The sequence below is a fragment of the Periplaneta americana genome, chromosome 17 (assembly GCF_040183065.1).
Source record: "Periplaneta americana isolate PAMFEO1 chromosome 17, P.americana_PAMFEO1_priV1, whole genome shotgun sequence".
NCBI classification, from domain to species: Eukaryota; Metazoa; Arthropoda; class Insecta; order Blattodea; family Blattidae; genus Periplaneta; species Periplaneta americana.
Genome location: NC_091133.1, coordinates 33178519 through 33191565, shown reverse-complemented (window position 1 = coordinate 33191565; position 13047 = coordinate 33178519).

Below are 13047 nucleotides of genomic sequence, written 5' to 3'. Positions count from 1 at the left end.
GCTGTACATCGTGCCATCTGTCGCACATACTTCAAACAGATTCATTTCTCAGTTCTTGTTGGTCTAGTCCGTATTTATCATTTTTTTCTTTTTGCTTTTAACGATGTATCAGATATTTTTCGCAAACGTTACGCAATAAGTTTTTAGGACCGTCAGAAAATATCCTTGATTTGTTCTAAGTTCTTAGTAGAAGGGAATACTTTATTATTATTATTATTATTATTATTATTATTATTATTATTATTATTATTATTATTATTATTATTATTCACGTCATCCGCATAGACAAGAAGCTGATGTAACCCGTTCAATTCCAAACCCTGCCTGTTATCCTGAACTTTCCTAATGGCATATTCTAAAGCGAAGTTAAAAAGTAAAGGTGATAGTGCATCTCCCTGCTTTAGCCCACAGTGAATTGGAAAAGCATCAGATAGAAACTGACCTATACGGAAAATCCACAAACGATTAGGGAAAACACGGAAATTTTACTTGAAGCAAGAAAAGCGATCGGTTTGGAAGTAAATCCCGAAAAGACAAAGTATATGATTATGTCTCGTGATCAGAATATTGTACGAAATGGAAATATAAAAATTGGAGATTTATCCTTCGAAGGGGTTGAAAAATTCAAATATCTTGGAGCAACAGTAACAAATATAAATGACACTCGGGAGGAAATAAAACGCAGAATAAATATGGGAAATGCGTGTTATTATTCGGTTGAGAAGCTTTTGTCATCTAGTCTGCTGTCAAAAAATCTGAAAGTTAGAATTTATAAAACAGTTATATTACCGGTTGTTCTGTATGGTTGTGAAACTTGGACTCTCACTTTGAGAGAGGAACATAGGTTAAGGGTGTTTGAGAATAAGGTGCTTAGGAAAATATTTGGGGCTAAGATGGATGAAGTTACAGGGGAATGGAGAAAGTTACACAACACAGAACTGCACGCATTGTATTCTTCACCTGACATAATTAGGAACATTAAATCCAGACGTTTGAGATGGGCAGGGCATGTAGCACGTATGGGCGAATCCAGAAATGCATATAGAGTGTTAGTTGGGAGACCGGAGGGAAAAAGACCTTTGGGGAGGCCGAGACGTAGATGGGAAGATAATATTAAAATGGATTTGAGGGAGGTGGGATATGATGATAGAGACTGGATTAATCTTGCACAGGATAGGAACCGATGGCGGGCTTACGTGAGGGCGGCAATGAACCTTCGGGTTCCTTAAAAGCCATTTGTAAGTAAGTATTATTATTATTATTATTATTATTATTATTATTATTATTATTATTATTATTATTATTATTATCATCATCATCATCATCTAACGACGCTGTATCAGTAACTAGGTTATTTACCGTCGATGGAATTGGTGATAACGAAATGGTATTTGGCGACATGACACCAAGGATTCACCTTACAATTGAGGAAAACCTGGGAAAAAACCAATCAGGTAATCAGCCCAAACGGGAGTGGAACCCAGGCCCGAGCGCAGCCCCGGATCAGAAGGCGAACGCACTGCAGCCTGAGCTACACCTATTATTATTATTATCATTATTATCATTATTATTATTATTATTATTATTATTATTATTATTATTATTATATGTCAACGAAGGTGTTTATTCTATTACACACCACAGGTTGGAACTGTCACCTTCGATGGGTAGTATCCCAGATCACATATAGATTGCTCATTCCTATGTTAAAATCAGGTGGATCGCCACCAATCCGCCGTAAACGAACACGAGATGGCAGTACAGTCGCTTATGCAATTCAAATGGGAGTTATGACGTGACTCCTTATATAATAACTAGATGGTAGCATAGTAAACTTGACAAAAGTAGTTACCATAAAAAACCTATAACGCTGAGCAATCTGGGTATATTATATGATCTAGGGTAGTACAGCTCGACCAAGGTAAGTCTGCGAGCCGAGAGGGGAAGTTGGAGACAGTTCTCTAGGGAAAGGAGGCGGTAAAGAGAGGAGACCAGTACAGTCTCATATGACAGCAAAGTTTTCCTACTGCACTTCAGTTCATAGAGCGGTAACAATTTAAGACGCTTTGAAATAGAATGTACTTCTACTTCTGCTTGACAGTGAGGTTTGGCGTTCTGATTGGCAAGCGTGGGCGTAGGAGAGAAGGTTGCATGAGGGGGGAGGCAGCGTAACTGTTGCCTTTATCTGAAGACAAGGACAACAATTGCGTGCGCTCCGTAGTGTATTTTAAACGATGTGCACACGTTGAAATCTGAGCGTCAAGTGACCTATGTGGCAACTATGTTTTGCCTCTACATTCCATCCCGATATCCCCACTCGCAGACTTGACTTGAACGAGCTGTATCCAACTATACACGAGTCGGCTAAATACAGAGAGCTATTCAAGTGCGAACCAGCGCGCAGAGTCTTTATTATCATCGCTGCGCTTGTTTCTGTGTGCGTATATTGTAGAGTGGAGACAATGCAACCATACATATAAAGTTTCCTTAAAAATTTTTAAGTGGTAGGAATTTGAATCTATTTCCAAATTATTTGAAAGCAGTTAATAAAATGGCCAAATTCGTTATCCACATATGTTTGGTACTTTTTTAAGAACTAACCATCATTCGTGGTAGTTCTCGTTGAGTAATAGCAGAAATCTGCTAACGAATATTAAGTTAAAGTTATTCCAATGTGAATGTGTGTGTGTTCATATTACAAGATAATATATTTAAGTTCCTCGGAGATAATGGTAGTGGCAGGGGGTTAGATTGCTGGACTAAACGAGCCACTATTTGTGTGTATCTTTCGGAGAAATTAAACTGTACATAATATACCCTATACAAAACAAGACACACACACACACACACATTGGAAGAGGTGAAACTTAATGTACGTCAAAGGGTTGAAGCGATTTCTCAATGAAAACGAGTGATGGGCAGTTCCTCAGAGGTACTAACAATGTGTGGACAACGAAGGCAGTCGGTTTCAGCACTTCAGTTCATAAAATTTGTAAGGAAGTAACCTTTCAACTGCTTTTATTCTATAAATGAAGAAAACCGTAGCCTATAGCCTATGCATGGTTGCATTACCGCCGCTCTATTATATCTATATAGGCTACATAGCAATGAGCGTCGCGCTGGACGACAATAAAGCATCGCGCGATGGTTCGCACTACAGTGGTTCACTTTATGATCTATGAAAATTTATCTTCGATAATTTCATAGATCCACGTTTTTTCGGAACTCTCAGGAACGCTATTTGCTCTCCTTTAGTACAGATACACTTCACAGCCAGAATAGCGAAGTCGCAATTTTAAGAAGTGTGAACATATTTTAACAATTTGAAGTGCTAACTGCTGCATGAAAATAGCTCTTACTCTGGAAGTAGTTACTAGGTTTCTTCTCATCCTTTACTTTATATGTTAAACATGTGATAGATTGGGTAATGAAATAGAAATAAACTAAATATATGCTATGAAACAAAATATCCTTTTGTACCATTTAAGATAATTTAACTAAAAATAATCCAAAAAGTGCAATAAATCCCGTAACCTAGTAACAAAGCACCAGAATGGATCAGAACGACTATTTTAAAGGTATCTAATGAAAAATTACGTCATAATTATAAATCTCTTCCTTTTTTGCCTTTAATTATGTTTATTTGACGTATAAATCCCAGAATTCCTGTTTTTCAAATTGTTTCCTTCGAACGCGTTCTATACTGTTTCTAAAACATGAATTTATGAGAAATTTAGAAGATTTGTAAGAAAATATGAAAATGACAAGCACTTTTGGGTACTTAAATAGTTACGGAAATATGTATATAATTATCATTTTGTAAATGTAGAAGTGTGTTAATAAACAGCGACTTGTTATCTGAGTTAATAGGGCAACTTCCGGATAGTAAAGGGAATATTCTCGTTTTCAAAATATACAGAACGACCTTCCCGGTCCACTCAGCCTTTTGTCAAATTGAGAATCTGCTCTTTTCCAGAGAAAACACGCGGCCGAAGTGTGGTTTCAACAAATGTCACCTCATTCATGAAAGCATGGAGCTATTACCTTCACGTCCACATGTACTATCATGACATATAAAGGAGATAATTTACCTATCCAAATAATCTAACAAAATGAATTTCCTATAGAAGTCTGAATACTTACATTTATTTCTTAGAAGTTGATGATGATGATTTTGTTAACCCTGAAGAAGTTTATCGTAAAATCTATTGTTCCACAGATGGAAAGAGAGAAGACAGAGAGCGATAACGTGTTTTGGTATGATGGTATGCCTTCCATAACATCTGGAATTTTCGAGGCCTGTTGGTATCTAGGTTTTATTTATTCTCATTTTTTTGCTGTAATGACCAATCTACTAATATAAAACAAAGGCGCGTTCCCCACTCAGACTTACACGTGGTGTTCTAGTGTTTAGTTTTGCAGTCAGCATTGGGATCCATAAACTAAACTCCTGCTTGTGTGCACATAATGGTAAGAATGATTCAGAATGTTAAGAAGATACTTTTTAAAGTGCTATACAAATGATAACATATTGCAAATTTGATGCACGTATAACAATGATAAATATGCAATTGTTGAAGGTGAATGAAAATTGGATGTAGAAGCTTAGAGAAATGAAAGAATATAGTTAAATGCAATCCATATAATCATATTGTGCGCAGACACCAGACATCACTCCCAGGGTTTCGGAAAATTATGCAACTAACATCTATGGTGTGGGCGATACTTCGAAGTAGAGGCTCTGTCATCTCAGTCTGTGATAATATTTTCTGGGTGTAGCACATTAACCAAATCTAACTTCCTCAGCTTCTGGAAAATATTCCTATTGTGATTTGGTTGCAAATGTTCATGCAGAAACTTATGTACACTATTTGTAGAATTAGAAGAGGATTTTGTCTATTCTGCAGTGGAAACAGTAGACCAATATTCTCGTCGAATATCTTCCAGAGAGCAATTGTTATTTCGTTGGTTTATGGTATGTATTCAGAATGAAGGCCAAAATGTTGCTCACTCCATGCAAGATTAATTAGAGCAGGCTGGAGAAATCAATCTTTATTGTGTTTTGTTTAACTTCATTAAGTTTTCTTTTACTTCCAGACGAAAAGCATTGCCGAGCATTCGTGACAAAATAGTTAGTAAAAGTTCGTGAATATAATTTTAAATCACCCTTTATTCACATGAAGCCATAATTAATAAAGTTTGAAATTAGTATCTGCAGTAGGTAATGTAATCTGTATATTATACGGTATAATATTTATATCACCTAAACAAACATGCAAGTGCATGAACTTTCGGATCTAAATAATCACTCCGAACATTGTGTACATATAAAGTTCAAAACCTTCCTCCAGCAGAAACTCTAGTTAGTGGACACAGTTAGGACGGCGGAAACCATTTCTATATAATCGAAATTTGCTGCGTTACAGTATGAGAAGTCACAACAGAGTTCGAGCCAAGTTTGAAAACCCGATATGAGCTTTTGCACGGAGTTCATAACACAGAGTAATAAAGTCCTCAGCCCCAGCCCCACACTGTTGCGTAACACAGGACTGCTCCTCAGTCGGAAGTGAGCACGCAGTAACTCCTGTGAAGATAACGAAACGTGGCGCTACGCGGAGGCAAAGCAATGTAGGCTATTCTGCGATAATGCTTGTTTAGTTCACAGAGCCGTCGATTCTTTTTCTTCAGCCCGAAGGCTGGTTTAATTAATTGCAATTCTGTAGTGCGTCACACTAAGACTATAGCTTGTGAAACGCGAGGAGGGTGTGAGAAAGAAAGCACGTCACCAATTGCCTGGCTTATTTACGAGTCGTAATTAGTCGTGTAGATGGCAAGTTATACAGCCTGGCACAACGCCATCAAAGTCGGCGATATTCCTCCACCCACTCTCTTAGATGTCTTATCATAAACTAGAGAGAGCAAAATAATGCGAAGCTGTCAGGGACGATCGTAATTTCCATGTTTTATCAGTGAGAGGATTTTACTGCAATTCATTTAATGTGCTAACTGGCAGCCGGCCTTCCGAAGTAAATATGGGGGGGGGGGGATAGTCTAAGGAATGGGACACGGATCGGGCTATATAATTGGTGTGAGGAGGTAGATTTAATGGGCTGATTATAAACTCGGTATATTTTTTATTCAGTTCGACAAACAGTTTTTACAACAAACCCGAACGCCTTTGACTTCTGGCCACTCAGTTTTTAATTGTGTCTATGTTTCGTTATGTAATTAATTAGTGTGTGTTTCTGTGTGTTTGTGCACCTGCATGTACAGATCTTCTATTTTATCTCTGTTTCTGTGCAACGTCACATTTGCGGTGGAGAAGCAAGAAGGCAGAAAGCTTGTAGTGCTTTTTAATACGTTGACGCCCACGAATAAGATAAGCACTTGAAATTTAACGGTTACTGACCTACTGTGCAGTCTTGATCACATATAACAGACTGATCAGCCTAATGGACTTTCGAGGCAACCACTTTTATCAATTTCACTATGCTGCCATCTAGCGATAGCAAAAGAAGTCACGTTGTAACCCTTATGGAATTGCATGGAGCAACTATACTTCCACTTATCGTTCGTTACCAAAAAATACCTCTTTCGCCGGTGGAGGCTCTGGTGGTTGTTCTCATATTTTGTTGCCATTTCATAACATGGGAATGGCCAACCTGATATGTGATCAGGGCCGGCAGAGATAAAATGTGAGATCTGTATCTCTATGAGTGTGTGTGCCCTGTCTCTATGCTTGTGTGCCCTGTCTCTATGCTTGTGTGCGTGCCCTGTGTATGTACGTATGTGTAAATATTGTGTTCGTTTATGTATTGCACAAGGTGATTAAAAAATTGAGATCAACCGGCGAGAAAGTAGATCAGAGCGATATATAGAACAGAAAAATGCTCTGCCATTTTTCTTTATTTGCAAATGTTTACAGTTATAAGAGATCAAACATTTAATTCACAATTAAGGAGATTAAGTTGCTTACGATCATAATAACATTAATAATAATAATAATAATAATAATAATAATAATATAATAATAATTTATCATCATCATCTTTTATTGAAGCAAATGCTCAAAATATCCTCGTCTTACACGCAAACATCTCTGACCGCATTCTCCCAAGATATGCACGTATTATTGTTGTTTTTTTTTAATTGGGTTATTTTACGACGCTGTATCAACAACGTATTATTGTCTCATGCCTGATATAACTGCATCCATTCGTTGCAGCAGAACATCTCTTTGTGTAACCTCCATAGTGCACATAGTATTTCAGTCCATAAATCCCCATAAAAGAAGCTCAGAGGTGTTAGTCCACTTCCTCTCCGGTTGAACTTTCCTTTTGAAAAACCCTGTATGTATGCGTTCGTTTATGTACTGTATGCGTATGTGTTCGTTTAAATGTACTGTATATGTGTGTGTTCCGTTTATGTACTATGTAGTTCTATATGTATGTATGTATGTATGTATGTATGTATGTAAAGTATGTATATATGTGTTCGTTTATATACTAAATAAGCTATGTATGTTTTCCGTTTATGTACTATTTACGTACGTATTACTTTTTGTGTACTGTATATGTATGTTTGTGTATGTGTATACATTAAGATCCTTGCATCATATAGCATGCATTTTTACACACCTGTATTGATCACCACCACCACCACCACCACCACCACCACCACCACCACAACGGCTTATATATTGTCAGGTCTGTTCCATCTACAGAAGAAGAATGTTTTCTCAAACATTTTCTTGAAATTTGATAATAAATAATCTTAAAAATTATTAATTAGTCTATATTTCCTTACATTTCCCAATGATATTTTACATTATGTTCTATGTCTTAGTGTAGAATGTCCTTAGTTATTTTTGTTGGTCGAAGTAGCTTGTTTCAAATTCTATTTAGTAACTTCAATCCGTATATTTTATTCTTCTTGTATTCTTGTAATCCCTTTGTCTTTTTATCTCATTTTGTCTGTTATAAATATCGTTTGACTCCTTTTATAACCTCTTCTTCACTTTCTGTTTCATGAAACGAACAACCCTTACTGTACAACTGAATGAAGTAATATGTGGGTGAATAAGTAAATAACTGAATAGGTGAAAATAGATGAAGTACTGCTTTGCATTTAATTAGTAATGTGGCCTCACATAAAATCATTCATTCTTGTGATTCATTTTTCTCCGATAGATAAAACGAGCCTTTACTGATATTCCCAAGTAGACGAATTTCTGGTTAACAAACCGCTAGGCCACTTCTTCAGACAAAAGAGAAACTAATCATGAAATACTTCGTCAGATATCGATACCATGTACTTAGTATGCATCCATGTTACCAGTGAAAAGAAACGAGAAAGGAATATGATGGCGGAGTAGATGTACACACAGACGCATTCATACATGATGCATACACACGTACAGGCATATCCACTCTTATGCGCTCAGAATGACACGGCCATACACATCGTGCTCATATAAACACACATTCATAGGGTAAATCCAGTAGTGATGCTGCACTTTTTAAAATTATGTTAATAACTTCTCTCCAAAATACTCAAAATGTAGAAAATTCTGAAGCAGTAGGCTATATTTAATATATGGATTTTCGTAATATATACGCAGATCAGGTGTATAAATTAAACTTTCGTGGATATAAGAACAATTTAAAACGATAGATCCGAGGCGTCCCTCCCGGGTATGCCGGTAGAGTTTCCGCGTCTGTTTTATGATTTGGATGTTGGCTACTTAGTTTGTTAGAGTTGGAAAGAGTGACTTCATTTTAGTGCGGTTTAACTCTCGTGCTTTTTCCATACCATAATCGACACATATTTTGTCTCCGTATGGAGAGCAAGGCACATGAAAACATTTTCAATAATCTATGCACTTGATCCAAGTACGTAGTTTTCCCAGCACTCAATAAATTATTGAACTTTTCTTGATTTGAGATTTTGGACGACAGTTCCTCCTCACTGCACTGACCCCTGTTCACATTCGCCTTTCTTCTATATTCAGTAGGCATTTTGTGTTGTAATGTACTCAAATCTTAAAAAAAGAAAATTAAAAAATACAAATAATAATAATAATAATAATAATAATAATAATAAAATAAAATAAATAAATAAATAAGATATAAAAAAACCATCGCACTTTTATAAATAATAATCGAATTACTTACTTACTTACTTACTTACTTACTTACTTACTTACTTACTTACTTACTTACTTACTTACTTACTTACTTACTTACTGGCTTTTAAGGAACCCGGAGGTTCACATAAGTCCGCCATTGGTCCCTATCCTGAGCAAGATTAATCCATTCTCTATCATCATATCCCACCTCCCTGAAATCCATTTTAATATTATCTTCCCATCTACGTATCGGCCTCCCTAAAGGTCTTTTTCCCTCCGGCCTTCCAACTAACACTCTATATGCATTTCTGGATTCGCCCATACGTGCTACATGCCCTGCCCATCTCAAACGTCTGGATTTAATGTTCCTAATTATGTCGGTGAAGAATACAATGCGTGCAGTTCTGTGTTGTGTAACTTTCTCCATTCTCCTGTAACTTCATCTTAGCCCCAAATATTTTCCTAAGCACCTTATTGTCAAACACCCTTAACCTATGTTCCTCTCTCAAAGTGACAGTCCAAGTTTGACAACCACAAAGAATAACCGGTAATATAACTGTTAAATTCTAACTTTTATATTTTTTGACAGCAGACTGGATGACAAAAGCTTCTCAACCGAATAATAATAGGTATTGCCCATATTTATTCTGTGTTTAATTTCCTCTCGAGTATCATTTATATTTGTTACTGTTGCTCCAAGATATTTGAACTTCTCCACCTCTTCAAAAGATAAATTTCCAATTTTTATCGAATGTCTACTATATTAGTATGTCTTCTTTTATCTATCAAGATATGATCTATCTGGTTATGTGTCAATCCATCTGGAGAAGTCCCAGTATATTTATGTATATCCTTATGGCGGAAAGTTGTACTTTTGACAATTAAATTTTTTTATGTGGCAAAGTTGACTAATGTCATTACTAGTTATGTGTAGGCTCTCTTTTCCAATAGTCGGTTTAAAAATAACCTCCCGTCCTACTTTAGCATTGAAATCCCCCAAATAAAATTTTCATGTGATATCTACGTAACTGATCAAAAGTCTGTTCCAATTCCTCATAGAAGCTATTCTTTATTTGGTCGTGTTTCTCTTCTGTAGGGACGTGAGCATTTATAAATACGATATCGCACCATCTACCCTTAAGCACTAAATATGATAACCTATCACTGATAAATTCGACCTTTTTTACTGCTGATTTTATTCTTTAATGAATAAAGAATCCTGTTCCTAATTGGTATTATCGTTTCCTTCCCCATAATACAACAAATAATCTCCTATTTATGTTACGCCGTTCCCATCTAACCTAACCTCCTGTACTCCCACAAAGTCTATTCTATATCTAGCTAGTTCTTTTGCTACTAATGTTACCCCTCCTGTTTTATATAAACTTTTAACGTTCCAAGTACCAAATCTCAAAACCTCATTCCTTTGCTGTGGTCGTGCCAGAAAATCAGTCCCATTCCGAGGCTTATTTGAAGGATTCGTAACAAGCTGTTTTTTACTGTGCTGGGTTGTTAGCCCTTCGCCCAACCCCCAAGCTGGAGGACCACCCCTCATCGGCTGTCCGCGACTACTTATTCAATATACAGTATTTACAGCTACCCTCCATATCTGGAGGCCGTCTCCTCGATCCGCAACCTGAGGACGCGCCATGCCGTGGTGATAGGGACCCACAATACATGGGATCGAATTACTAGCGAGATAAAATAATAGACGAGAGATTTATTGAATAACCTTCAAGGTAAATATATTTATGCTAAATGTTATGTTTTATTTAACGACGCTCGCAACTGCAGAGGTTATATCAGCGTCGCCGATGTGCCAGAATTTTGTCCCGCAGGAGTTCTTTTGCATGCCAGTAAATCTACTGACATGAGCCTGTCGCATTTAAGCACACTTAAATGCCATCGACCTGGCCCGGGATCGAACCCGCAACATTGGGCATAGAAGGCCAGCGCTATACCAACTCACCAACCAGGTCGACTATATTTATATATATTACATTTTTATATTGCGGCATTTATTCCTTTAATTCCTGCGGCATCTCTACAAAACTTCATATATAGAAGCCGCACCCCCCTACTTACCATATTGAATTTTGTACAAGGTGGCAACATCACGTGAAGTCAAGAGGAAGAATATTAGAAACCTGTAATGCACTGTAATTTCACGGGAACTGAGATGGAAGTACTTCAGGCACGTTATATGAGAGGTAAGGAAACCTTTAAAGCTACATTTAAGAAAATTGCCTCATTAAATAAGTTGTAAATCACGTAGGACAGCACAAATATTGAACACATCCACTCACAATGCTTGCTTTAACTGAATCAACAACGTAATATGCTGTCATCTCTCGAAAATGACCTGAACCATCAGATCTAGAAAATGCGGCAACTCTCCCGCAGCGGCATCACTACCGGATTTACCCTACAATGCGATACCCATACACAGGTACGTACAGACCGGCACACACATATATGGGGTTATTCAGAAATCAATATACTTTTGAAAGCATTCAATTTTTGCGTTGAAAGCTTGCGTAAGAGTTAAACTATTGTATTGTTAAAATAATGAGTTTAACATAAACAAATACTAATATGAAATTAAAAAAACGAATTACATATTCAAAAAAGCATCGCACTGATAAAAATTAATAGGGCCCACAACTCAAACCATATTTTCTATTGCATTTATAACAACATTGAATAAGACCAATTCGTCTTTGGAAGACAAAATCCTTATTTGAAGTATTAAATTTGTAATTGAAAGAGTAATCAATGCAGGAATAACATTGATGCCAGCATTTATTACTTGGTATTTCGAAATGTGGATTGTCAAGGCAATTGAAAGAAATATCGTTCTGTTAAATGTCATGTCTTTCTGAATGAAGTGGTTTACTTTTATATAAATTTAATTTCAAACAGTATTCAGCCATTTGAAAACCGTCAGCAGTTTTTTTTTAACTATGCATTCATAAATTTCACACAAAGGTAACACTAGCACACTCTTCCATATAAACGCTGCCACAGCATGTATAAATATATGACTGTGTAAATTCAGGTGTACTCTCACAATGAGGTGAACGGAGGGAAATATTTGATTTAACGCATTTTGTAAAATGTGTATTTCGAGATCACTGCACAGTATCGAATGTCACGAATACATATAATTATATTGTAGAACAATTAAAAAGCATATTATGAATTTCGTAGGCGTTGAGTTACGAGTTGTGTTCTTACCCGTTGACTTGCATTACTTTGTCATGTTCTGTAGTACTCAGCTGTTATTTCTCGATTACTGTCGGGATTTATCGCAAGGCAGAATTCAGACAGCGATACGGGCGTGTGACGGGACAATGACATCTCGCGCAGGTGACAAGGGTGTTCGATGCCGTGCCAACTTCACGAACACATTCTTGAGAGACAATGGGGAACTTAATTCGCTTCCGGTCAACTTCGGTTACTGCAAACAGAGATTAAAAGCGCCACATAGTCTGTGGTTAAGTATTTTAATGGTACGTGAACCTCGGTTAGGTTTTCAAACAGGAGGTTAACCATTGTAATCTATAACTGGCCATATTCGAGCGGTTAAAGGCGATAACCAGTGACGAGTACTAAATAAAATGCCAGCCAGATTCATAGCCGATGATTCAGAAGACAAATCATTGTACTTGAATTACTTGGATCAGGATGATGGTGAGCTGTGACATGTGTTAGTGGAAAGAGAAACTTCTTAAGACAAAAAAAGAATTCAAAGGAGGGAGGATTTTGTTTTTCAAAGTCTACAATCATTTCTGTTGCATCAGATTAATCACTTACAATATCTCACAAACAGAAATAGTTCTATTTCTCCTATGAACCGGCTGCTTATAAACAGAGCTAGGAAGTTGGTACCAAAACTGTCAAGTTGTGTGAGCTTAGAC